General features: G+C 48.9%; 1 protein-coding gene across 7 annotated transcripts in view; it reads right to left on the bottom strand.

Moving 5' to 3' along the window:
* The window catches only part of FRMD4A (FERM domain containing 4A), a 383005-nt gene that overhangs the window by 137851 nt on the left and 219441 nt on the right, over nt 1–25713 (bottom strand). The window contains exon 1 of one of the 7 annotated variants that reach the window (XM_075081552.1): nt 17325–17440. The exons of the other annotated variants lie outside the window; for them this stretch is intronic. The gene's annotated coding sequence lies outside the window, so the exon portion shown is untranslated. Of the gene's footprint in view, nt 1–17324; nt 17441–25713 lie in introns of those variants that run through there. 7 annotated transcript variants of the gene reach the window in all.

The raw sequence follows: 25713 nt of genomic DNA, 5'->3' as shown, positions 1-25713 counted from the left end.
GCTCCTCCCTGTGCGATGCTGATGGTGCTCCCTCACTGGCCTGAATCCCAAAATGGGCTTGTCCTACTTGGGGGGTGTCCAGTTTAAGATGTACCACTGGAGCCACGCATGATATTATTACACTGGTCCAAAGGTGCTTCCATACCAGTATACTTTATTACAACTGTTAACAAATAATATCAATAAAACTTTTAGGTATAAAAGACTATTTCTTCCAAGGTCCTGTAGATTGCAATGCCAAGAAATAAATGAGCCACAGCCTGAGGAAACTCCTCTGCAGTCGGTCAAGACCTTTCCTGGCTCTCTTGCACAGAGCACTGTATGTAAGGAGCAACTTTGCTCGGCAGAGTTACAGATCCGGACTCAGCCCTGCAAAGCCCTTCAGCACGCACAGGCACAGGCACAATCCCACTATCTGCTAATGGGATATGGACCACCTAAGCCTCTTTGGCTCTTGGAAATCCATTCCTTAGCAGGACTTAGGCAGCACACAGGCAGCACCCCTGGAGTGTGCTCGCCCCATGGCACCTGTGCATGCCTGGACCCACAGCAGCGCGAACCCAGCTCATCTCCGCAGCATGGCTCAGTCCCCCAGGGACCCGCCACCCTCCAGCCAAGACATCTTCCTGAGTGCTGTATGGATCCCCAGCTCAATCAATGATATTTCTTGCCATGTGGAGCCCTAAAGCATCACCAGAAGGGTACAGAGGGTCCACAGGAGCCTGGCAGGGGAAATACAAGCCTTCAGGGGTGAGGCTGCCGCAGCACTCTGGGCATTTCTGCCCTCTCCCATCATGTCTCCCCTCCAGTGCCAGCTGAGCTGAACCCCCAGTGCAAAGCTGCCTCGCAGAGAGCAGGGAGGTGTGGGCTCAGGGGGTTAACTGAGGACAGCTCAGCTTTCTGCTTGAGCTCTGCGGGTTAAAAATCACCCGCTCCTGTGGCTTGATGAAGCCAGATGAGCTGGCATCCAGGAGGTGGTGGTGGATGCCCCACCATAAGCTTCACCCATCTGAGAGCCCAGGGTGGTGCGTGACCATTGCTGTGGGGTCTGCAACCTTGGCAGCCTCCAGCAGCATCGCCCTCACCCTGCCACTTGCTGGCTCTCGGCAAGGGAGCCCATCAGGCTCTCCTGGGTGCTCCTGTCCTCCCTCTTGCCAGCTCTGTCCCACATCCATCTCTCCCTTTTCTGGGGTCAGGACAGACCGAGTCTTACCCTGGCTCTGACCTCTTCCCCATAGCAAAAATCCAGATGTGCCAACAACTCCATTGAGCCTCAAGCTGGCCGTGCAAGATATGGAGTTTATTATGTGACGACTTCAGTCAAAATGAGCTTTTCCCTTCAACTCATCCCAAATTTACAATCTTGGCACGCACAATCCCATGCACTCCAAGCAGACTTTACCCCCACTGTTACTCACACCCGCATGCCTCGGGAGTATCGTGCACGCTAAATAACATCACTTTCCTTCTTGTTTTCCGTGAGCACAACTGGAGCCCTGGCATTGCAACCAATGGAAAACCTTGTAAAACAAGGTTTCTCATAAATGTCAGCCAGTTACTGCCGTGGCAGTAAATTGTCTTCTTATGAGAGTTTCCTCCAGCAAGTAATGTTATGCAAAATATGGCTTCTCATAAGGTATGTTACTTGGTGAGTGAGATTTTTCTCTATGAAGTCTGCATTAAACAGGTTTCAGCTCAGTTTTAAAGCTATGCCAGAGGCTCGCAGAAGGGCTTTGCAACAGTTTGCCCTGGTTGGAATAAGAGTGGTGTGGGTTGTGTTCACGCGGGCGCAGGGAACCGCAAGCTTTCTTTGCTGGGCTTCCCCAGCAGATAAAACTGAGTGGCTGAGCTCTGCTTCGGTATCTCTCTCATTCTTTTACTGTCACGTATCTGCTGCACCCCCATGATGGTGAGTATACATTGATATTTCAGTTTCAATATGAGTTTACCCAAGGCGAGACATAAAGCAGTGAGTTTATCATGGCGGTAACACACGATGGCAGGGATGGAACCAGTCCAGCTCTTGCATGTTATGCTCTGTCTGTTATACCAATGATGAAATGGGAGTAAAAGAAGGTGAAAGGGGGAAGAGGGAAAATTTTCTGAGATGCTTGACTTTGTGCTTTAGTGTTTCATCAAAGCTCTTGCTTTCCATGTGGAGCTTCTTTAGCTCTGCAAGCTTTTCCAACTCAGACTTTCATACCTCCTCAGCACTTTCACGGCTTAAAGAGATCCCAAATGCAAACGGCTGGTAACACGAAGTATCTGAATAAAGTGAAGCTCTGAAATGCAGCACATGATGGTTGACTAATTGTGAGGCATTTCGTGACCACTGCTTGCAGGAAAGGGGACGGGAGGAGGAAGGAAAGCGCACTGCTTTCAGATCAGCTTGTCCCCACCGTTCTGTCCCTTGACAAAGTGGCTGTCAGAGACCACATCGTTTTTCTAGTTTGGTCACACAGTGTGTGAGCACACAGCAAGGCACATGCTTTATTTCTTTAGTGCCACCTTGTTTCTGTGCCTCTCAGCAGTTTGAAGGTTCATGCTACAGGTTAATGACCCCAGCTGGTGGCCTGCAGGATGTTTCCACCTAAGCATTTCTGCACAAGAAAGGGTGAAGAGCTGCTCCAGGAGCTGGAGAGGACGCAACAGCCCCTGCACAGCCTCAGCGGAGAAAGAGACCCAGCACTGGCCCATTCTCCCAGCCATGGGTACCAACACAAATGGTGAAGGAGCTTCTGGTTTTGTCTTGGCTGATACCTTGAAGCTCAGAAGGACCACAATGAACCTGGCTGGAGATATGCCACAGTATTTCCTTCTGTAGACAGGACGCCCAGCCGGGGGGCTTTTCACTTCCCTCTGAACCAAATGATGCTTTCCAAAAGAAAAGAAAAGAAGGCAGAAGACAGGCTTCTTCCCTGTTATAAGATAAACTATGCTGGTCTTTCCCTCCCTCTTTTGTGTTTTATTATTCCACCAGGTGTCTGAAGCCCACACTATGTGTTTTTTTTGCATTATCAGATCAATACAAACTCTGCTAGTTTGTCAGAGCAAGAAATGGGAATGTTTCAAAGCACAGTGAGAAGGAACTGATTTAGCACAGTCTGTCTGCATGAAAGATGCTGCTTCCGACACTTTGCAAATTGGCTGATCTGCGCTATCTGCCGCACTGCGATGGATGGAGCTGTGGCTGGCTCTAGGAGGACAAGTTTAGGAAACCCTTCTGCTTCTCTGTGTAACCAGAGAAAATGAATCAACACCAAAGCCCTATAGATGGGAACGTGGGAGCAGCTGGTCACTAAGCATGAGCTAAACAGCACCAGAATTTGGATGGAGGACAACTGCAAGGAGTGAATCGAGATTCTCCACTCCCAAGGCTCTTACCCAGAGAAGGATGGGGGGAACTGAGAGCTAAGAGGCACAAAGGCACAGGTTTCCCTTCACCATGGAAAAGCAAAATCCCAGTAAAGAGGCAAGAAGCAATGGCTGAGCAGAGCTGTTGACAGAAGAGAAGGACGCTGGATGTGGCAGGGAAGCGGGGGAATTTGCTTTCCGATCAAGTCCTGGGTTCCACCATGAGCTCTGTGAGTGAGTTTTCCTGTACCAACACAGACCCACTGTTTCCTTCTGGAGGGCAAGAGCCCTCTAACCTAACTCCAGAAAGTAGAGAGTCAAGCGTCTCGTTCAGCTTAACAGTTGAGATGCCCTTCATGCTCAAAGCAGAGTGAACTTCCAGATATTTCAAGTAAGGAGAGCCAATTCCCAGGTGAGCTCCACGCTTGTACCTGCTGCTTTCTCAGCACATGGATTGTCCCATACATGACACCAGGCTCTAGTGCTCAGCCCAGGAGAGCCTTCCAACACTTAGGGATGCTCTATGCACATCAATCCCCCAAATTTCCGATGCTTCTCAAGACGTGTGAAGAGATAGGACTGTGTTACACACTCCTGAGAACTAACAGTTCATCCATATGGCAGGGAGCTGCACACGTTGGGTGTGAATATGGGCCACATGAATTTCATGGGCCAGACTTATCACGAGCTCAGATGGAAATTATGCACCAAAATACAGATTTTTTTTTCAAAACAACTCAGTACGTCACATTTTTCTGAAAATCTGCCACTTCTTTTAGTGTCTGCACATGTGGCATGACCCCTGAGTGCTTGAAGAGCTGAACATGAGTGCTTTTAAAAAGCTCTGTCATTTATGTACGTGAGTGTGTAAAGACTAGGGATAGTATATCTCCAATACACAATCACAGATGGTGATTGTGAGGCACGTGAAGATCTGAAGTAATGTGTTTGTGTGGATGAGGTGCTGGATTAGTGTGCAGGAGAGATGATGTCCTGGTTTCAGGGCAGAATCAATCAGTGAGCGGCTGCGTGGCGCTTGGTTCCTGACTGGGGCTAAACCACAACAGGTGATCATACACAAGGCATGCATGCTTTCTCTCCTACTTGGCTTCTGCACCTTGAGGATGGGAAAGATGATGCTTTCATAGAATCATAGAATGCCCTGAGTGGAAAGGGACCCACACGGACCATCGAGTCCCACTCCTGGCCCTGCACAGGACAGCCCCAAATTCACACCGTGTCTCTGAGGGCCTTGTCCAAGTGCTTCTTGAATATCGCCAGGCTGGTGCCGTGATGCCTCCCTGGGGAGCCTGTTCCAGGGCTCCACCACCCTCTGGGGGAAGAACCTTTTCCTAATACCCAACCTAGCCTTCCCCTGGCACATCTCCCTGCCATTCCCTCGGGTCCTAATTGGTGAGGGCCTTGCTGACCTCATTTGCAAAGCACTTTGAGATCCATCAGTGACAGCAAGACCTGACACACATGCTTGTTCACTCGAATAAAGGGATGCTACAGAAAGGAAATATCTCTTGTGGTTTCTCGTGGGATCTTCCAGACTGTAGCTGTTTTTGTCAAGGAAAGGACATTTTAGTTACCTTTATCACAAGATTTTAAATGTCCTTTGGAGGGTTCTACCCAAATATTTACACAATGGGTTTCCTAGGGGAAGCAGGCTGGTGGTTGCTTTGCTCTGCGGCATGAACTGCTCTGGCAACTGCCCTCCTCTCTATTCATCTTCACTGTAACTCCAAACATTTTCTCAGAGAATCCTATAAACTGTCTGTGACACAGCCCGAAAACCCACGTCGCATTCAGCTAATCCCCGTGCGCCCGTCACTTCATCACTAAAGTATCAGCAACTGCCCACAGAACTGCTCCATCCAACACAAACAGGGAAGGTGATGGGAGGAAGCAGCTCCAAAGGGAACATTTCCCTTTCAAAATGAAAAAACCCTCCTGGTGAAAGCACCGTCACACTAAATAACTCAAAGGCACCAAATGCAAATGCTATTTACAATGGCAGTTCTATAAATATCCCCGATATGTTTCATTAGCCAGTGACTGCAGAAATAAAGAGGAATACGGTGTATTCTTCCATGACTCAAATCAGAAATTGTAATTGGAGGCAGAATATTTCCTAAACACTCTCTGCCTGTATGGGAGGCAATTAGTGTGCTGAATACACAAAAATCTGTGTCTCTCTGCCCGCTGTTTGGACAGTCCCGCTGAAAGGAGATAGGAAGAGATGACAGCCCACTGATTACAATAAACTATTAGATTAAACATCCTGCTCCCACTTGACCACTTCTTACTGCCTTCTCATCCTGGCAACTCCTAAGCTTGTAGGGAGACAGAGGGAGGAAAAGCGGTGTGGTTTTGATGTCTGCACAGTGTATTTTGTGCATGTGGCAGCACTTCACTTTGCTGAATCGGGGCCAGTCCTGCAAACGGCTCTCTATCGCACTGACCAGCTCTGTCTCTTTGCTCGCCTACATCCATTGTCATCTCCTGTTCTACATTCACACTTCAAGATCCTGGAGGAAGGACAATCTTTCTTTTCTATGGCATGTGTTCGCAGAGCATCCTGCCCAGTTGCTGGTCTGCATCAGCACCTAATAGTGATGGTGACTGGGATGAGGATGACTGTGAGATAGTGCACAAAGAGCTGAGCTACATGGCTGATCCTTGCATGGGCACCTGGGGAGAGGGCACATGGTCACAGCTGGCTCTGTGCATGGTAGGAAGAGGAGCAGCACTGACTGAGGAGAAGGCAAGGGTCTGCCCAGAGGGGCTTGTTCACTTTTGAAAACCTTTAGCTGTGACTCAGTGGGAGCAAGCCCTGAAGAAGGGGAGTGAGATGACTGTTGGTCCAGTCTGGTTCACCCATCCCAGCCGTGGGGCTTGCACATCGCATGGTGCTGGCATGCACATCAGCACTGCTCATGCCATCCGGCTTCCAGGTCCAATGCCCACATGCACGCTCACTTCCCCTGCCCTTCCCTTTGACCAGGAAGGGCCATAATCAGGCAGGCTGGCTTCCACCAGAGCCTCAGTGGCTCGAGCTCTGAGGGTGAGGACGCAGTCAGGAGAAATGGTTGTTTCTGAACAGAAACTGAACAGTCCTTATTTCTACCATTTATTTCCATAAGTCTTTCCTGAACCAAGGGTGGAAAGTTTAGTTTGTAATTATTTTTCAGGAGGGAGAAAAATAATTTTCATTTGGCACAAAGCTCCTGGCATAGGAGGCATGGGTCTATATAGCCTGCCCTGTCTGCAAAGGTCAGCGACACAGTACGTAACATGGGCTGAACTTTCTGAAATAATCCAATACAGAAGTAGAAATGTTTCGCTCTACGGTGCCTAGGAACCCATTAGACAACACTTCGGCCATTCAGATTTGTTCACATGATGATTTTTTTAATTGAAAAGGCTATTTGGTGCTCTGGAACAAGAGAGGTTAGTTTTAAGCCAGTTTTTTTTTTTTTTTTGCCTAGGAAGGTTATCAAAGCCGTATCCGCAGGCATCTGCCATCTTCTAGCAGTACTGTAGGAAAACTAAGATGTTGCATATTCAAAGAAACAGGAGCATCTTTTTTTTAGGAAGAGAACTTGGTGGCAAATGGAGCTTTGGAGCCAAAAGCACGGGCCCAGGAAAGATCTTGTAGATGTGGATAGAGGCAATGTGAAGAGAAGTAGCCAATGGCTGATTCATAACCAGGCACCAGCTTCTAAAGCAGCACAAGTTTCCTTGTTACGGAAGTGCTCTGAGGCTCTGTGAAAGAGAATCATAGAATGTCCTGAGCTGGAAGGGACTTACAAGGATCATCGAGTCCAGCTCCTGGCCCTGCACAGGACAGCTCCAAATTCACACCATGTCTCTGAGGGCCTTGTCCAAGTGCTTCTTGAATATCGCCAGGCTGGTGCCGTGATGCCTCCCTGGGGAGCCTGTTCCAGGGCTCCACCACCCTCTGGGGGAAGAACCTTTTCCTAATACCCAACCTAACCCTCCCCCGGCACATTTTCCTGCCATTCCCTCGGGTTCTAAAACATACATGCACAGTCCGTAGTTGGATTGAATGTCCAGAAAATATACACTGATGATGATGCAGAATCTCCCACATGTTTGGTAGGACCAGAGGAATGTATCACATGCCAGGCCTTTGGCTTTCCCTGCAAGCCTCCTTATCTCACCCCTTGAAAAATCAGTGTCCTTACCCATGGACTAGGGAATGGAGATGAAATTGCTGAAACCATGGTTACAGATACCGTTCTTAAGAACCTCGCCTGTCCTGCAGGAATGGAGTGCTGTCATGCCTTGGAGGAGCTTGACATTACTCATTGCATGGGGGATCTGCACTGGGGATGTGTTTAAGAGGGGTTTCATCAAGTGTTGTGTTCATTTCTGCAAGCACTCATTTGCTAGGAGAGGAAAAAACCACCTTCAGTAATCAGAAAGCAAGAGTCCTCCTCAAGAAAGGAGGTGGGACAGTGTCAGCCACAGTGTCACCCTGGTGAAAGCACGCCGTGAAAGGCGTGACCCAGCCATTGTGTGAATGCTGATGTGGGGAGGGATGTGAGAAAAATTAAGGCAAGCTAAAGGCTGAGTGACCTGGTGACTTCCCTGTTTTGTCTTGAGAGCTGACAAAAGAGTTCCTGGCCTGCCCAGGGGCTCCTCGCTTCCTCTGCGCGGTGCTTTCCAGCCTTGCTCAGGCTCCTGCATCACCCGCGGACATCTGCACAGGTTATTTCTCATGCTTCCTCTAAACAGCGCTCAGCAAAAACGTTCTGATTCAGCAAAGCACATCGCCGTGTCCATAAATCCCTTTTATTTCAGTGTGACATAAGCAAGTGTTTAAGTGGCTTACTGTATCAGGGTTGAAATGAAAAACCGTCTCCTACGGTCCTTAAGTCCATTTACAACATCAAGCAATAACTCTCAGGTGAACTTTAAAGCCGGGAACTCCGCGTCATCACCTCAAAATGCTTCGTGCTTGAGCCATGTATTTAGAATTAAATCTAATTCCGATGCCGCATTTTAAACCAACCAGGGTATTACCTGGCAGACGCCTAAATCACCGCTCTGAGAGCGGCCAGCCTCAGAGGCCTGATTTAAGTTATATCCTGAGATAAGAAAGTCCTTTCCTGGACAGGCTGGCTTCCTCACTAGAATGGAAGTGCGCTGGTTTATGTCACGTATTGTTTTCTTTCTTAAAAATAATACAGACTAAATTGTTTCAAATACAAAGGAAAGCAGAACATCTCATGCCCTCCCTGCCTTCTGAAGTGGGTGCAGGAGGAGAGGGCAATCGCAATACATACTTTTCACTACCTTTTGGCTCTTTTGCCCTTGTAACTCTTTCCACTCCCTTTCCTGGCTAGAAAAAACCCCAGTTACCAGGTTAAAAACATATCAGCATCCAGGCATTATCCCCACTATTTATAAGGCAGGAGTGGAGAGCGTAGGAGCTTTGAGACCATTGGTCAGAGCATCCTCTGAGCTCTGGAGCTAAGGCTGACCACAGGGGCTTGGAACAGTTTGCAATGTTATTTATTATTTTTAGTCTAGAGGATTCACTGGCCACATATGTCTTAAACTGTAGAGATTTGCAACCCATTCTGCACTCAGGAAAAGTCTGGCTTGATAAACCTTGACTCAGCTGGTCAGTTGTGCAGGTGGTTCAATGTGGACACCTGCTCCAGGCCAGTGTTTTTAGGTCAAGAACATGCCAGAGCTCTCAAAACCTAGCTTCAAACTGGTATCCTGTAGCTGTCTCCTCCTCTTTGACCTGGGAAGCCTGTGTTGCTCCTACAACCTTCCTGTACATGCAGCATCCTGACTGTGCCCAGGGATGGGTAAGGGCTGCGCAGAGAGTAAATAATAAATAAATAATCGTGCAATAGAGGTGGCCCAGATGCTCCTCCTCCTGCCAGTTCAGGGCTCTTCCCTGTGGCCATCACTTTCATGCAGATGAGTTTTAAATGAGTCAGGGGATGGGATTTCCATCCTCTCCTGCCAGACTTTCCTGCGCAGCCTCATAGACCTGGTAGGCGAGCTCCTGCCTGGGGCCGACCGCAAGTCCCAGTGGGAGAGAGCTGCAGTGCTGCTCAGCCATTCGTGACTCCTCGCAGAGCAGACACCGAGCTGTTTGCACTGAGCATTAAGGAGCACCTTTAAGTGCAATGGAACTGCTTCACCCATGTGAAACCATTGCAACTGGAGGGTTGCATCCTACAGGAAGTGGAAGGCGAGTGGCTAGGGTAGCCTACAGACCTTACAGACCTTGGGACTATTCATCCATTCTATGCTGTTCAACTGTACACCAAAGTAATGCCCAAAGGCTGAAAAAGTGCCACTATCACCAAAAAAACACAGCAGAAAATAAGACCCCTCATGCCTATGTTAATAAGATGACAGGCCTCCCAGTTAACACCCAAAATAACTTGCCCTGTAGGTAAACTCCTCTTGAGCTAACTCAGCTCAGACAAACTGTGTGAAGAACATCTTTATTTTGCGAGATTTTCTTCCCCTGCCCCTGCCAGGATGAACTTATTTTCTAGGTAAAAAGCACTTTAAGGCAAGTTCTGTAGTTTCATCTCATGTTTGCAGATTATATACAAGGGCATGACCCATCATTTGTCTCTAATGTGGCCCAAAGAAATAAATGTCAATGGCAGAACTAAAATGGGATGGGAAGAGGGAGAGGATGAAGGATCTCTGGTGTCTTTGCACAAGGACCACACAAGCTGTATGGTCCTGGGACAGATGCTTCATTAACTTTTGAGCATAGCTGTGCTTCAAGAAGCCTGCGATACGTCCTGGGAGAGGTCTTCCTTCCCCTGGAAGAGCTCCGTATTTACTCTGTCTGCTGTGCACAAGGGACAGAGCATGGTCTAAGGGAAAAGGATCTAAATTATCTACCAGGGCAACCCTTTACCAATAATGGACTCCACAGCCTTTTATAAGTCGCAAGAACCTCTCTTTGGGGACACTTGGTCACCTTCTGGTTCATCCTCTACTATGCACTGCAGCAAGCGCCATGAGTCATCATCCTGATAACGACTGTGTGGCACTGAAGTACATAGCAATAGATTATTATTATTATTTTTCCCAAAGATGTTAGAATGTCTGTTAATCTCTCCTATGTCTGACTTTTCATTCCACGTAAACATACATAAAAATGTAATTTTTTGTACAGTTTCACACTTCAAACATGGCATATTTTCAGCAAACTCTTCCAGATATCACTCATTTGTGCATGCAGACAGGGTGGTAATTACATGAGAGCATCCAAGTCTTCTGGGAAAGCATTTGCAGGAGGTTTGGTTTAGTTATAGAGGAGGAACAGGATGGTTTTTTTGCTACTGAAACTAGTGTGATTTGCTGGAGGGAAAAAAAAAAATCAATGTAGGTTCATAGGAAGATGACCAAAGTGCCCCAAGGCAGTGGAAGCAGTAGTATTTGTGAAATGTTTTTAAAGGACAAATTAAGATTTAAGGCTCAAAGTGTCCTTTTAGTGCTTGCTGAGTGTTTTGTACCTACTGTATCTCTAAGCATTCGGAGGTGTGAGTGGTGATTGCCCTGATCAATAGGAGCCAAGGCACTGGGCAGTGCATCACTCAGATACTCTGTAACACAGTGGGTCAATAGATAGCACTGACCAGTGTTATATATAACACGTAATAGAAAACACACTTGGGGAAGTCATTCCAGATGTGAAAAAATAAAGGAAAATGTTAATCTGCACACAGAAGTGTTTTGTTTTGTGTGTTTTTTTTTCTTTTCTTCTTGATTCGAATAAGACTCTAAGAACTGATATGCTTCCAGTGGAAAAATATGTCACCAGGTTGTTTCCAGCCACTGCTAATCAACGGGTTTGACATACATTTGATGTCGAGAGCCAGGGCTGCGGCTGGTGCCCAGGCTGGGCAACTGCCAGTGATTCTGCCTGAGCTGCAGCAGCTGACGGGGTCGGTTCTGGGTGGATATCATCCCCCAACACGGTTTCACAGGAAGGACAGGGTGAAATGCAGAACACATTGAAACGACAAGGAGCTGACTCATCCTCAGAGATGCAGGTGTTTTCAGAAACAGGCCCTGCAAAAGTCTGGTTTGACCATTTCTGCTCCTGCTTTTTTGGGGAGCACACTGCGTGCTGAGCAGGGCAGAGCTGGGGCTACGGGAATGGGACATCTCCCATGGGCTCTGCCTGCACACCTAGATGGGTGAGGAGTATGAAGGCATCCTACCTGCCTTCTCTTGTCCTGATATCTCCTGATGCTGAGCACCTCTGTGTCTGGTGAGGATCAGAGCTAAGACTAGCCCCACTCTGGGCTCAAGCAGGGAGAACTACCTCCAAGACACGTAGCCTGCACTTTTATATGCCCATTCATCTTCTGAGTAAAGCCAGGATGTTGCATTGCCTGAGAACGCTTTGGCTATTCGTGCAGCAAGACTGGGTCCTCTCTGCATCAGGACACCTCACAACATAATAAATATGGACATCCTGTAACCTTTGCACAGGAGAAACCTGGAATAAACGCCTAGACTTGAGCCTGTCTTTGTACCAGATGCCTCTGCCTTTTAAGAGCCAGGGAAGGATCTTTCTTTGTGGAAGAAAACACAGTACCTCCTTAATGCCGTGCAGAATTGATGCAGAAGAGTTAAGGATGGGAAGCGAAGAAGGAGCAGCCCTATGCAATGTCTCCAGACTCAGCAGCTGGATCTGATACCAGAGACCTACGCTCACAGGATTCGATACGCAGTTTGGAGCAGCCTTCTGCCACATACGCAACGGGCTGTGCCTGTGAGAGGGGACTGAGAAAGCGAGGACACCGCCCAGCACCTTTACATTTGCAGATTCCCCCCAGAACTGCCATCGGCACTCCCAGAGCATTTCAGAAAGCTTCTTCCACAGTGCAGTGCAGAGGCAAAGCAGACTCAGTACTTCCCTCCAGCTCTCCCTGGTCTTGGTGAGGAACAAGTGTCCTTCCCCCACATCCCCACCACCTCCTGCAGCACAAGCCCAGGTGACACCTTTGGTGCCTGCATCACCACCCCCAACAGGGCTGCAAAGCATCCCCGGGAGCCCAGACCACTTCAGACAGTGGGGCTTTTTTTTCCGTTTTTTGGTCTTTCCAGTTCAGAATTGCAGAAGGCAATGGAAGTTACCTTCCAAATTTATTTTCCAGCTTGCTTCCACACTGGGGGGTGTGTTTGCGCACAAAGCAAGCTTTGTATCTGATTACACATTCCCTAAATCATCTGTGTCCCCTTAAGTGCCCCATTTCACTGGGAAATGAGTGTGTCTGGTGGTACACAAGCACACACGTGGCAGCCACATGTTGAGATGATGGGCATCTTCACAAAACCCGAGCTGGGCATAGCCAGGAGAGATACCACCACACAGAGCAAGGAAAAAACTGATTTTTAGATGTGGAAAGAGCACAATACATGCCCCTCTCTCTAGGACAGGCATAACATTTCAGCTTCAGATTTTGTGCTGTCTTTTCAAGCTGCTCCCTTGATGCAGCAGCTTTCCACCCCTGCCTTGTCCTGCATAAACCCAGTGGGAAAACACCAGGGTCAGCCTGTGGCTGCTCCGCTATCTGCAAAGCACTTCCCAGTGCTAAATATTTCAGCTTGGATGGATGGGATGCCAAAAGCGCTTGCAGCGTGTGTGGTATGGCTGCAGCCACGTTCAATCTCACGCGGTCAGGAAACCCAAACAAGGGTGGATTTATTTTGGTTGGGAGATCTGGGAACTTCTAAGAAGAAAAAAAAAATAATCTAAACACCGAGCCCGAGCCTTGCGGGTTGGCAAGCCCAACAGCCATTGTCAAAATGTTACACGTTACACGTGGAAGTGTGTGCACAGGGTTTCTGTAAGCAAAAGGGGAATATCAACTTCTTTCTTGTTTGCAGCTTTCTAGGATATTTTCAGTGGACCCTTTTACAGTGGACTTAAGTTAAAAAGGGTCAGTTTGCTTCCCTTTTTTCTGTCCTCAAGGATTTTTCCCAAAGACTACTACACTAGGTCACAGAACATCCCACCAGTACAGAGAGAGGCTGAGAAGGACAGTTTGCTATCCACTAGTGATCTTTTCTTGAAGGTGGGACACAGTAATTCTTTAACACTATGTGAAAACATCACACAGAAGCTCAGGACAAGAGCAGAAGGTTGGTGTATCTGCTAGGAAAGGAGCCAAAGAGGGTTTTAAGCAATATCATCGTTAACTGCACTGGAAATCAGACGGTCCCCGCTCCCCTGGCCTCCTTTGTGCTTTAAGGCTTGGCAAAGGCTGAAGTCCCACCCCATAGAGATGCACCCAGGGTATTTGACACCATGCATGGGGCTGCAGAGAGGCCTAACACAACCACAAAGCAGGGACACACTGGGAGGCAGAGGTACATCAGGATCTTCTTGTAGTTATTTTGGCAGGCAGCCTACCAGAGCCAGATGTAGGCAAGGCATAAACCTCCAGGCTCCCATTGACCTGTAAGTAGGTGGAGTGCAAAGGTGACTTGGAGCAGAGGGAGGCAGGATCAAACCCTACGTGTGTGCGATTCATCAACATGAAAGTACTCCCAGAAACTTGACACTGATCAAACGTCTGGTCGGGGCCTCTTCTCAATGTCAGAACAGGGAGAAAACCAGTCAAAGTCTTTTCTGGTTCTTAATAGGATTCATCTCTGAAGCCAAAGACAGGAGCTCCAACTCATTGTGCTGCCTTAGAAAATAATTTGTGGCATTCTAGGAGATGGCACATATTAAGATTTACAGGGGAGATTGGGATTAAGTTGTTAAAAGTCTGGGAGACAAGAAATATCAGGGGATGCTGTCAGCTGCAGCTGTCCTCAAGGCCATGCTGGGCAATCCACTGCTGGCTCAGGGACCCGTATGGCCTGAGAGAGGCTGGGACAAACTGGGATTTGGGGCTGGAGGAGGCTTGCAAGCAATTCAGCCACAGCTTAACCTTGTCAGACCTTGCTGCCTGCCAGGCTGCTGTGCTCTGCTTGCACTGGGGCTGCAGGGCAATCAGCACCTCTAGCCGCTGGAAGGAGCGAGCCAGCAAGGATGACTGGAGATCGACATTGCTGAGTGACCTTGGGATCCAGCTGTGCACCCAAGCACTCCCTGTCCTGCGACGAAGCATGGGGACCCCAGGGAGCCAACATCACCTGCTTTTACAGCTCACCCCACAGCACTGCCTTCTCCCAGCTCCCCAAGAGATGGGGAGTTTGTGGGATGGCTCCCAGCTAGATGGAGATTTATGGTGCAGCTCAGAGGCACAGGAATACTGACTGCCTCAAACCTAGAGTGTTTTGAATGAAAGACACCCAAGGTCCCTGAGAGCTGAGCGTGAGCATGGCCTCATGCCTGACAGCAGCCTTTGCTTGTCCCAGCAATACAGCCTGCTCTTGCTTAGCCCAGAAGTGGATGCTGCAATGCCTTCCTGCATCTTCAGGGGACTAAGCCCTGACCCCAAATCTAGTTGGTGTTGGATCAACACACTCCTTTTATACCTTCCCTGTGTGTCTCACCCCTCTCACAAGATGTGACCCTTCCTTCTCCTTTGCAGTCCTACCAGGCTGGGACTCGAGACTTCAGTCACTCCCCAGCCCCTTTCAGATTCTCCCTAACACAACCTTTTCTCCCTCATCCACACCATGCAGTTTTACTTTGCTTTTGCTGTCTGTAAAGCTGCATTCAAACCATCTTCTGTTAGTCATACAGCAAGCAGCAGCAGCAACAAAGGGGATATGCATAACAGTAATTACCTCTGGTACTTGGGACTAGACTCTGTGACTCGGGAAGTCTTTCCCAGCCATATGTCCCTACTAACAACACCCAATGCACTAACCAAAGCTCTTGACTTGGCTAAACAATTTGACGATCTCTGCAGAAGATGCTCTCTGTGCCAAGTGACGCTGCATTGCTGTATGGCCCCGAGTGACCCAAGGCTGTGACCACAGGTATCACCAAATACTGAATTGCATTTTTAATGCAATAATCAGTTCAGGTGCATGGGAACAGGACCACTAGAAACCATCTACCAGGAGAAATGGGTAGCTTGCCCCAGTGGGTTGTGAGTGGCTCACTAGTGTACCTATACTCAAATAATAGCAAAGTTACCATATTTCTAGTATGGATGTTTGAAACAAAAATTCACCTAAGAACAAATAGTTGATTTTACATTTGCATAAATCCACATGCTATGCCCCACTGGAGCAGTTATCCCCACTGTGGCAACTGCTATGGATGGGGCCACTCACAGTGCCAAGGGTGACCAACACCAACTCCTATCATCCCCATCAGCCTGTTTGGTCCCCAGAGAAACATTGCTGACCCAAGCAGCTGTGCAAGGTGGTGCTAAGCTGCAGACCCTGCAAATTACCCCCTCTCATTAAAAGAGATGAAGTCTCCTTCGCTCCCCATGGCTTCTGCCACAGCCCCCCTTGCTCAGCAGCATGGCTGGGCTGCAGAAATCGCCCCACGAGCAATCTCCCTCTTGCAGCGTGTGGCATGTCCCCACCTGACACCAGTGCTTAAAACCCGCTTAAAAATATTAATATTTGGAAGAGGACAAGCTACCAGTGACTTGTGCCAGGAAGGTCAAGACAAGCAACTATGAGCTGCCAAACTGAGCTGGTGCTTCATTGCCTGGCCAGGGTTAGCATCGTGGGTCCAAGTAGTGGGCAGGAGCTATGCAGGCACCAGCCCTCCTGCCAGGCCCTCTGCCATCACCACAAGGAGGAAGGGGATCAGTCTGATAGTTTTAGCTCCACTGAGATCTCTCTGGTGCCTGGCAGGCGATTCTAGGCAGGGATAATGGCACAGACACCCACGCCGGTGGTGGTCCCCTCCGTGCACACACAGGGGGTGCCCATCAGACCCTGGAGGCCAATCTAGAGGGAGCCAAGTCTGAGATGCCCTGATATCTGGCTGGCGCTGGGCAGAGCTGGCATTCAGCCTGTCTCCATACCCAAGGCAGCGGGAAAGCCCAGCTCAGCCGTGCCTGTGAAGTGCAGCGCGCAGGCACAGGCACCACACCCCCTTCCCGGCAGAAAGGGCGAGCGGTGCCGGGGTTTTTGTCCGGGACAATGTTTTAAAATCCCAAGCCAAACCAACAAGCTGGGAGTTCAGCTTTCCCTGCGACCTGACTTGCCTGGGAGAGGAGATTTGCTAGCTCGCTCCCGCATCTGTGCATGTTGTATTGCTAAACCGCTGCCAGGGCTATTATTAGAAACAATTGGCTCTCCTGGAAATTTTATATAGAGGCTTGAAACAACTTTTCTCATGCCCTCCCCAGCAGCTAGCGGGCTAACAATGTGGCCGAGAAACCCTCCTTATGCGGAGCGTGTCTGTAAGGCATGCAGATACACCCAGACAGGTACAGTTTGGAAACAGAGCTATATATTTGTCTTTTCTAGCCCTGGATCTGCAGCAACTTTTCTGCCCCTGATTTAGAAAAAGGTGCCATGGGGAAAGGGAAAACAGGCCAGGGGTTTTACCCTTTGCAAAGCCCCCAGCTCTGCATTAAACTTGCTGCAGCCATTTGGTAAGGGAAGGAGCAGTCCATCTTAGCAGTCAGTGGGGACAGGCATCCAGATTGCTGGGGATGGGGGGGAAGAAATCACAGCACCAGCTTCTCTCCTCCACACCCTCTCCCTCCCTCTAGTGCAAAAAAACCCAGCCGCCGAGCTCGTCTCCCTTAGTCGCCCACCACATTCGGGATTTTGGGGTGGGTGTTTTGCTTGTTTTTTTTTTTTAAGGGGTCTTTTTTTAAAAAAAAAAAAAAAAAAGATAGGGAAAGCAGATGCTGCCCACATTTCTCTCCGGTTGAGATAAATGCAGGGAGGGGGGCGTGGAGCAACCCGCACACTGCGGCTGGGCTTTCCCCGCGGGGCCGGGGCTGGCAGGGGAGCCCCGGCCCGCCTCGCCTCCCCTCCGCAGACAAAGACCCCGTTACCTTCTCCCGCTCCCTCGGCGGCTCCGGCGGCCCCTCAGCTCCGAGCCCGGGGCCAGAGCATCCCCGCAGCAGCAGCGTCGGCAGGCCGCGGCTCTACCGCACCGCATCCATCGCCCGCCTCCCGGCGCCGGGATGCGCGGGGCCCGTCCCTCCGCTCCCGCCGCGCTCCCCGGGCGCCCTAGGGCGCTCCCATGCTCCGGGACGGGGTGCCGGAACCCTCCTTTCCCCCCTTCTTCTTCCCCGTCCCCGCCTGCCGGCCCCCGGCGCCCGGCTCCTGCGCGGCCGCCGCCGCGCTGCGAGGCTGGAGCCGGGGAGGAGGGAGGAGGAGGAGGAGGAGGAGGAGGAGGAGGAGGAGGAGGAGGAGGAGGAGGAGGAGGAGGGAGGAGGAAGGAGGAAGGAGGGAAGGAGGGAGGGAGGAGGGCAGCGAGCAGCAGTTGGCGCTGGGTCATGTGAAACAGATGAACCCGGCTCGGGCCTGGCAACATCTGGGCTCCCCCTCGCCTCTGGGAGGAGGACGAAGGGATGGAAGGACGGAGAGAGGAAGGGTGCGGGGGTGGGAGCATTAACAACCCCCCCGCTCCGCCCCGACCCGACCCACGCGTGCACACCTTGAAATTATAATGGAGAGGAGCGAAGGCAGCGAGGATGTTTGCCCCGAGTGGTCAGGAAGCCCCGGCAGGGAGGAAGAGGAGGGCAGCGAGGGCACCCCCGGGGCCGGGCAGGCGGAGCAGCTCCTGCCAGGCGGCAGCCCTGGTGCTGGGGGGCACCCCCGGCTTCCCCCCCTCCCCCAGCTGGGAGAAGGGTGCAACTTATGACGGCGCAAAAGTGCACCCGCCAGCAGAGGATGCTGCTCGGGAACAAAGCGTCTTTGCAGACCGCACTGGCTGTAACCCTGGTGCAAGGGAACTGCTATTAACTGATCAGATCAGTCAAGAAGGACGATGTGTGTGAGCCTCCAAAAAGTGCCGATTTTTTTGGTTAAGCAAGCACAGTACAAAGCACCCGCTCTGCAACGCCTGTGGTAGAGCTCTGACTCACTGCCCCTGCTTTGCCTCCTCGCCAGCGTTTTCTTTCTGGGACTGGGCTTATTCCCACCAGGTAAAACCCTGAGGCTTCTGTTGTGCCACGCTCTGGCACAGGCTGGCCAGGAAGAGGTCTGCTTTGGGAGGGGAAGTGTGGAGGTGAGCCCTTTCCTTGATTCGATTTCAGCTGGTGTTTGTGCCACTGCGAGGATGCTCACGGTGAGGATGGAGCTGGAGCTTACACAGGAAGTTGGAAATTTCCTCTTTGCCCCGTACGAAGATGACACAGCTGCTCTCCCAACATGATGGTGGTGAACCAGCTGGATGCCTGATTTTATCTGGGCGTGTTTCTGGGTTTGATCTGCTGTCATACTGAAAGCCAAGGCCATGCACCATGGAGATGCCACAAGCCTTGATGTCCTCTCCTCTGCAATGGGCGTGGGGGCAAGTGGGCTGCAAAGCGCTTTTGGGTGCAATAGGCAAAAACTAGAGCACAAGCGCAGTTCCCTCTACTGTCTCTAAGGCACAGACATTATAAAAATGGAGCTGTGTACGCAGCCAGAGGCAGGCTCACCCGTCCAGCTCACTCCACCCAAGGGGCTGGCTTTGATTAAGGGGATAAATATAGAGGCAGTTCTGGACTCTAGCTGCTGAAGGTTAAGAGCAAGCAAGCTGAGGTGGCCCAACTCTGCTCTGGAGGTGATCCCAAGGTCAGGACACAGTGGCAAGAGGCAGCAAGGGTACCCAACTCTGCTCCAGGAGAAGCAGGGGGACCATGGCTACATTGCAAGGGTAAAGACTGGGGTTTTCTGGGTGCATCTAATCCTAATTCTAGATCTGGCTGCTGAAGTAGCCCAAGGGGCAAACCACCAAAACACAAACTTCAAAAAAGCCTGGAATTTTAAACCCATAGTTTCAGAGAGGGGTAAAATGTCAAGTTGCCTCCTAAATTCTGTTTTGCTCTTTTCCTTCAACGGAGGTCACAACATATCTCAAGCAGGTTCTGCCATCTTCAGTGGTGGTGGCGAAGAGAGCGTGTAAACCTGAACCCCAGCGGCGGTTCAGCCCTGCTCCCAAACCCTGCTCAGAACTAGCAATGAAAAATCACTTTCCCAGGTTGATGATCGCTAAAACAGGAGGTGAAGCTGCTTCAAAGGTGCACTCACCATGCAGGTGCCTGCTTGTGCTTGTTGCTCTACAGGAATATGCGAAAGCAACGGACTTTGCCTTTGGGGTAGGATGATCCTTCAACTAGCAAAGCCTCAAGGCAATTTCCCCACCCATCGCTGTATAGCACATGTTGCCCTTCAAGGTAACTCATCCTCTCCTGGCAGGATCTGCCTCTAAACCCAAAGCAGAGCCAGGGTGTGGTGCAGCATTATTCAGCTGGTGATAAAAGAGCTTGCCTGATGGGTTAAAGAAGCAGGAACAGGGAGTGGAAGCCTCTAATTGGAAAGTAATTTGTTCCATGCATAGCAGCAAAAACTGGAAAGCAAGGATCACTCTGCCCAGAATTGCAATTTTCAGCTTTCAGTGCAGGTGTGAGGAGTTTCGTTAAACTTAGCTTGAAATTACAGGCTCCCCACAACAGTTCAGCCTCTTCCTTTGACACAAACCTTGGATAAACTGGCATGGATTTTGGACTAGTCTGGAGACAGCAAGAAAGCATCCTTTCTCATGCCCCATATTAAGGTGGGGTTGCCTACCAGAGGTGCCCAAAGAGCGCCCCATCACTGTGTGATCCTAATGGTGTCCTCCAACATCTTTGGGGCATCAGTTGGTTTATGTCACAGGGAAGGACTGGCGTCACAACCAATGTGACAGGTGCCACGTCATGGAAACTGTCTGGGGTAGAAATGGGTGGGGAGCTCCTTGGTTTCCCAAGTGCCTGGTTCAGCACCTCTGCAGCCTTTGAGCTCCACCATGCAGAAAGAGGGGCTGGATTGTCATACTTGTGAAAGCCCAAGCTGCATCCTCCTCAAATCCCTTGTAAGGACACAACCTTTCCTACCCACCCAGGACCACATGCACAACGCTCCCCCGAAAGAAAGTACAATATAGTTTGGTACAAAGACTTAAAATGTTCTGCAATGGCGGGAGATATTCCTGTTACATTTCCTTAATACTCTAATTTGAGATCCACATTTGTAATAAAAATAAACTACTGGGCTGAGTGAAGATAACATCCTTTAGGTACCTGATGGAACTAACAAAGAGCTTAGAAATGGGGACTGTTTTTTATAACATGGAAAGACAGTGGAGCATTGTCCCTGCCAAGAGCTGATCATGAAAGCTCAACCAGAAAGAGCTGTTTTACCCCAGACTAGGCATGGAATTTGCTCCACTTGTTCATTGACACCTCCTTCCTCTGAACACCCTGTCCAGATCTGGGTTGATTCCCTGGTAGTGAGGTGGTACCCTGAGCTACAAGTGCAGCGGGGTGGAAGAGGGGGTCTGTGGAGGGTACAGACAAACATTTGCAGAACCTTTAATTTGGGATCTATAAGAGAAGAACAGAAGCTCTCAGAGTGGCTGCACATTTTAATAAGAAACCCTATCCGGGGTGGAAAAGTGAGAAATGCCATCCCTAGTAGAGCCTCCAAGGGGAAAATCATGTTTTTGGGATCCTTATCCTTCCTTCCAGCCTTGCCCACTTCAGGTAAACCCGTGAGCTGGGCAGCAAAGCATGTTAAAGAGCCTCCTGGATGAAGAGGAGCTGTTGTCTGCAGTTATGTGGCATAGCTTGCAAAGCTCTGCAGCTGCAGTTAACCAAGCCCTGCAGTGCTCGCATGATGTTGGGGAATGCTGCCAGCCTCATTTCACAGATGGACAAACACACACGAGTGCAGAATGGCTCTCAGGGCTGTTCAGTGTGTGGGAAATCAAGCTAATAGACTGGGGGGCACCACCCTGTGGGGTAGGTGTACACTGCTGGGCATGCAGCCTGGTGTGTCCGTACCTGGGACAGCTTCAGACAGTTGCTTCTTAGATGCTGGTAGCTGTGAGGCCACTAAGGCTGGGACCACTAGCCCAAGGAGGACACTGAAACCTGATAAAGAATTGCAATGAATGCAGGGCTCACTGCTGGCTCAACGAAACAGCTGCCGAAGCCCTCACCAGCTCAATTAAAGCCTGCAGAAGGATGGATGTGTTGCAATGCAGAGGCAATGCCTTGTGCCACCCAGAGTTTGCTCTCCCCTTCTTCCTTTCCCAGACATGCACACTGCAATTCAGATTTCCTCAAGAGCATCCCTTCAGGAGAAAAAAGCATTCGCCTCATGCACATTCCTCTCTAAGTTTCCTAGCTATAATTCAGCAGCAGTAGCCAGAGTCCTTTTCTTAAAGGAGCTTCTGTAATTTCACAGGGTCTCTGGAGTTGTCAATACCCAAACAAAATGGCCCAGTAACAAACATTTAGTCTAGAGGCAGCAGAGCTGCTGTCATTGCAATGATTAGAAGCAGGTGATAGCTGCCTTTCTTCCAAGCTGGTTCCTATCATGGCAAGTCCCAAAAAGAGAACAGTAACCCAAATATTTAACTTTGACATACACAGAGGGAAGCCTCCAGCAACCAGATGCTTCTGTGCCAAAATAACAACAGGCTGATTCCTTTTTATTAGTTCCTGATAACAAAGCAAGAAAGAGACACCATGGCCTTGTGCTGGAGAACTGTTGTTGACAATTCATTTCCACTCTCGTTAGCAAAGATTAAAGCATCAAAATACTTTCCAGGGAACGTGGTGATAGGACTGTGGGTGCCATCAAAATGTGTGAGATGTTACATGAACATTTCTAGTATTTTCCAAAAAGCTTAATGAATATTGTCTATCCCAGAACTGCATTAATTAGCACTAGCAGGTTGGAGGAGATGTCATGTTGTGAAGTAATATTCACACTTACACAACGATTTGCATCCATAAGTGGTGCCGTGCTTTACAGAAGTCAATGTCATTCCCCCGTATGGTACATCTGAAACCCATGGAAGGTGAGCGAAATGCTTTCAAAGAATATTTAGGATTTGCTGAAGGCTCTAACTGCCTACCTCCTTGTGGGAGGTGTTTAAGGGCCTAAATCCCATTGATTGCACAACCCAACTCAAAATATTTGAGTGGCAGTAAAAGATTAAAAAGCCCCAAAACATAAAAAGCAACATGGACCTAAACAACCTGGGAACCTAAATCCATTTTCAGAGATGATGTAAGCTGTTAGGCACATGAATCTCACTCTAAATCAATGCAACTGACTTATTCTAATCATGACAAGGGTCAGCCAGCCCGAGAAAATGAGGCGTCAGGTTAGCCTATGAGTTAATTCATATGGTTCCTCTGAAATTCATGGTATAGCACTGTCTTGTCTGCTCACAAGCTCTGCTGTAGGTTGGCTGGAGAAGAAGCAAGTGTCCTCACCTTTGTTCAGCTGAGACAATCTGTATCCCCCATGCGATAAATATGCCTCAAAGCTGGGAAGTAGAAAAGGGCCTGACAAGACCCAACTGGTCACCCAAGCCGCCAGGCTGCTGTCACCCGCTCCATGGACCAGGGCCAGCAAAAGAAAGACGAAGGGTTGTGTGTACCCCTACCAAACCTGTTCCCATCACTTCATTTTCCCTCTATAACAGGTTGGGGTGAACTGTGTCCTTGAACCAATTCATGCTGAGAACTTTGGAAACCAGGTGGAAACCACCAGGATCTCATTCAGAAAAGTAAAATGCAATTACTCAGGAGCAGGACTGGATCTGGACCTGCAAACAATTTAGCAGATAGAGCACAAGTAATACCAACTGTCATGGCGCAGCGTGCTTCAAACTGGGAAAATCTCCAAGTTTGCTGAGTGAACCATGAGATGTTTCTGCTTAAGCCTTCCTCAGAAATGCTTCACTTCTGAGATGAACCGTGGGTGTTATTTCCCATGCCATGCTTTCATTAATTTCCAGGACAATCCCTTAAGTAACTGGGGCACAAAAGGAAGGGGGAATGGGAGAAGCAGGGCTTTAGCTTTGGACAAAATAAGCCTCCAGGGTGTCTGATTAATTTTCACACAGACTCTGCTTAAAGGGTCTCTGAGAGCTGAAGAAGGAAGTAAGCAGACCTTGACATTCCCAAAGGGTTGGTGCAATAAATCCTCCCTTCATTAGGTGAAGAAAGCGCATGCTGGCAGGATTATTATGTAGGCAAATGAAGCTTGGTCTTCGCGCGACAGCTGAAATGGATGGTGGGGACAAGCCAACTCCAGCTGGATGATGCTATGACCTGTGGGCTGGCAAACCCTGCCTGCTGCCTCCAGCTCCAGCCTGGGACTGGCGTGGAGAGGGACAGGACTCACATGTGAGTCACCTGCGTCCCGGTTATCTCCGGGTAATCCTGGCATCCAAGAGGCCAACCAAAGCGAACAGCTGCAGTGTGCATAAGGGAATGAAGATGAGCTGGGTGTACCACCAGCCCTCCCTGGGTGACCCATGCCTTGGTGGCGTGACACCAGGGATAAGGGCTGTTCTTGCAGTCACCCCCTTTCACCCACCGATAGCTGGGGGTGAGAAGAGAGAAGGAAATCTTCCTGATGGAAAGTGCTGGGAGCCATCCCTGGCCTTGCAGGAGGAACAGGAGGGGTGAGGGTTCCCCGCTCTGCTGGAGGTCAAGTCCTCACCAATCCCTTCTACACTCCCATGGGGTGGAGGGGACATGGGGGACCCCACTGCCCTTTTCTTCAAAGCTGAGCAACGCTCTGGCTCAGGAACATCTTGCTATTCCCAGAATATTGCCATTTTCACCTGGCATGCCAGCTTGGAAAGATGCTTGTAGATCGCTGATATGACCACAGGGCAGACAGAAATAAAATGTGACTAATAAGAAGAAATCTCATTCCTACAATGGCAAGTGGACCAAACTCATCGATGGAAGCGAACAGCTGAGTAAATAGCAAGTGAGTAAATGACAAGAACCTGAGAACAAGGCTGAAGAAAGGCGAGATTATTGTCCCCACCCTGTCCTCAGATGTTGCAGTTGATTGGCACTGGTGAAAGCCACCCAAAAGCCTTCCTGGATGACAAAAGGCAGCACAAGTAATTGTGAAGGACATGAAATGAGTCGCTGTCAGATCTGAGCCCAGAAACATGCCTCCTGTTAAGCCAAATCTACATGTACCTCTTGCATGGAGCTACATAATGAGGTACTTTCTTTTGTATGCATGAATAAAACAAACTAATTCTCATTTGTTTGGCTTTTTGTACTGATGTAGTCTTTGTACTTTGCATGACGTCAGATATGAAGAAATTTTTCGTAGTTTTACACTGCCTTCTGCTGAGGATTGTAAAACTTACACTGGATGGAAAAGCTTTCTATTTTAAAGGGTGCCACACTTTGCAGAAAATCCAGAGAATGTTCCAAAGTGACATTGAAATAATTATTAACAACTTTTGCTAAATAAATTTTACAAAATCAAAAGCCAGTTAGCCAATGCTTTTAATACATCACTGAAACATCAAGAAAAGGTTCATGAGATACTAAAGTGACACGGCCAAATGACAATTTTAGCAAATGAAAAAAAAATTGCTGTTAGCTTGCTTTCTAATTTCTGTTACTTTTTGGTCATACCTTTCTACTTTTTAAAATGTTTTTCTCTCCTCTCTTGCTTGCCCACCACACAAAATGAGGGAAGCCTCTGGGGTGCAGTAGGAAATAGCCAAAGCTCTTGTAGGTGTTAGTAGGGGGTAACCTAATTTCAGGTGCAGGTGTGGGTTTCAAGGTAACCTTTTCTTATTGAATGTTTTCACTATTTTTGTGAGGCAAGATCATTACCTAAGTTGAACAGATGGGAAAATGGAGTCATAGAGAGATCAATTTATCTGGGTAAGATCCCGTACCAAATTGGAGAGAGAGAGACCTGGGAATAAATCGCAAACCTTGCGACACCAAAGCCTTCGTGCGAACTTGAGTCCCCCAGCTAATGAGTCAGTGATTAACAAAGGCTGCTCCATTTCTGACAGTTTAATCGGTGATTTCTACTTTACACTTTGGTTTGCTTTGGCTTTTTTAATGTTTATGAGGCAATCCTTGCAAAGAGAGGAAGCAAACAGAAAATAAATCTTGGAGCAAGAAAGCCCTCTTGTCATAAAAGTGCAATGAACGGATCTTATTTGCCAGAAAATATTTATCTGACCAATAATGTTTGCATTTATTCCCAGTCAATTGCTTTAATAACAAACACCCAAATTACACTTAATATTAAAACATTAAAATGGGCTCAGCATCTTCTAAGTAAACATAGCACTAGTCATAATAGTGCTCTGCTAGAGCCAAAGGCTCAGTGTTACTTGATTTATTGTTTAACTTGAGTCTAATTGCTGTGTATCTGATGTCTCTGGGAGCATGG

The sequence above is a fragment of the Phalacrocorax aristotelis genome, chromosome 1, assembly GCF_949628215.1.
Source record: "Phalacrocorax aristotelis chromosome 1, bGulAri2.1, whole genome shotgun sequence".
In the NCBI taxonomy this organism is placed as follows: Eukaryota; Metazoa; Chordata; class Aves; order Suliformes; family Phalacrocoracidae; genus Phalacrocorax; species Phalacrocorax aristotelis.
The sequence above is the reverse complement of the archived record's forward strand: the minus strand, read 5'-3'. Positions and strand labels throughout refer to the sequence as shown.